A 2236-nucleotide genomic window follows, 5' to 3' on the forward strand; every position below is an offset into this window, starting at 1 on the left:
AAGTCAAGCTCTAGTACTGGCACACTCACAAAAAATAAAAACATCACAATGGGAGGGTGTGGTCGAGGAAAATTGCTCACCTGATGGCTGTCAGGCAGCAGAGAGAAACAGACAAGAAAGGTTATGCCCTTGGAAAGATGTGCACGTGTGCGCGCGCGCACGCACACACACACACACACACACACACACACACTTATTTCCTCTGTTAAGGCCATGCCTCTAGTCTCCATCCCTTCCCAGATTAAGGTGCCATCAAGTTATGATTCCATCATTGCATTAGTCCACTGATCAGAGTCCTCATGATCCAATCACTTCCCAGAAGTCTGCATGGGGGAGGTCAGGTCTCACAACACATGCCTTTGGGAGACACTTCCTCTCCAAACAGTGGTGGGTACTGATGAAGGTAACCAATGCGTCCAAGAGAACAAACTACCCAGAGGGCCCTCATGAGGACCTGAGAGCGAGGATCTCCAACATGTCAGCACTCAGCAGTAGCATGCCACAGCTCCTTCCTCCACGGATGTGGAGGTATGGCCAGATACCGGGGTGCACCTGTGTCTGGGGATCGTCAGTGCACTTAGCCTTCAGGACTGGACCCCTGGGCTCCTTGCCATTCTTCTGTTGGAGATATCGGGGCTGGAAGCTCTTGTCCTCTGTAACCTTCCTCCTCCCTCCGGTTACAGACTCAGTGCTGCCTTCACCCACAGCGATTAAAAAGACCCGTGTCCACCCACCCCAGGGCCTCCTGACCCTTCACCAGCCTGCACACGTGTCTGACTCACCACATTATCTCCCTCCAAATATCTATGGAGGTAAGGAGCTGGGAGCGGTGGCTCAAGACTGTAATCCTAGCTACTTGGGAGGAGGAGGTTGGAGACTGGAGGTTCAAGGCCAACCCGGGCAAAATGTAAACTAAGAATTTAGAAAGATGGCATTCCAACCCATGGCTGGGTGTGCTGGCATGCACCTGTTATCCCAGGTGTGGGGAAGGCACAATCCCTGGGTGCAGCAGTCCATGCCTGTCACCCCATCAGCATGGGGAAAACTTGATCTTGAAAATAATCTATGCGGCCTGGTCCTGGTAACTCACGCCTGTACTCCTAGCTACTCAGGAGGCCGAGTTCTAAGAATCCAAGTCCAAAGCCAGGCAGGAAAAGTCCATGAGACTCTTATCTCCAATTAACCACCAAAAAAAAAAAAAAAACCAGAAGTGGAGGTAGCGGCCCAGGTAGTTGTGTGCCAACCTTGAGAGAAAAAAGAGACAGTGCCCAGGCCAGGGCCTGAGTGCGAACCCCAGTAGTGGCACAAAGAGAAAAATAGCCAATGCAAAAGGTAGCCTTGGCAGGAGTGTGGCTGAATGGCAGAGCTTCAGCTCTAGAAAGCACAAGGTCCTGAGTTCAATCACTGGGACCCCCAAATATCACCAAGCGATCAGTGTCACGGCAGGATGGCGCCGGCTTGACAGAGTCACCTTCCAGGTACTCAGGAACCTCCTCCAGCGAGAGCTGTGTGACTCTGAACACTCCCTACCCTCTCTGAGCCTCCCAGATCTGCCCACCTTTCTCGTGAAGCCTGAAGGCCAAGGAGCTGCAGCTCAGAAAGCTCCTCAGTGGGCAGCACAGGGCAGTCCGGGAAAACCACGCATCCTGCGCTCCGTTCTCCGCACCGACTCCAAAATGTGTTCGGCTGGGAAATCGCACATCCGGGAGCCCAAGCCCATTCCCGGAGCTGAGTTACCATGAGAGAAATTGCCCTAAATGTGAATCCACAGAGGAGGCCGGGGAAGCGATTTGGACGCTCATGAGCAGATTGGGGGAGCCCTTCTGTGCACAATGTTTTCAGCTTGTCTGCTTTCCAATCACTCCTAAATAATACGTTTTTATTTGGTGCGACTGCTCACCAGGGCCCAGCTCCACCCAGCTTGGGCAGCCAAAGCTCAGCATCGAAAAATCACATCTGCTTTTCATTCATAATGAAAAGTCAGTTTCCAGCTCCTACCGCCAGCCACCCCAGCCCTGGGGACCAGCCTCTCCAGAAAGGCTTTGGGGCTTGTTGAACCAGACGCAGCTGCCTGAAAGAAGCGGTGCAGAGCCGCGTGAGGTAGTCCTGGGTGCAAATTATGACTACCCAACTTCTCGGATGTGTGACTTCTGGCAAATTGCTTATCCTCTCTGAGCTTAATTTCCTCATCTGTGGAAGAAATGATAATAATGTCTTTGCCAGCCATCAATTCCCC

Source organism: Perognathus longimembris, chromosome 1, assembly GCF_023159225.1.
Source record: "Perognathus longimembris pacificus isolate PPM17 chromosome 1, ASM2315922v1, whole genome shotgun sequence".
Taxonomy (NCBI): Eukaryota; Metazoa; Chordata; class Mammalia; order Rodentia; family Heteromyidae; genus Perognathus; species Perognathus longimembris.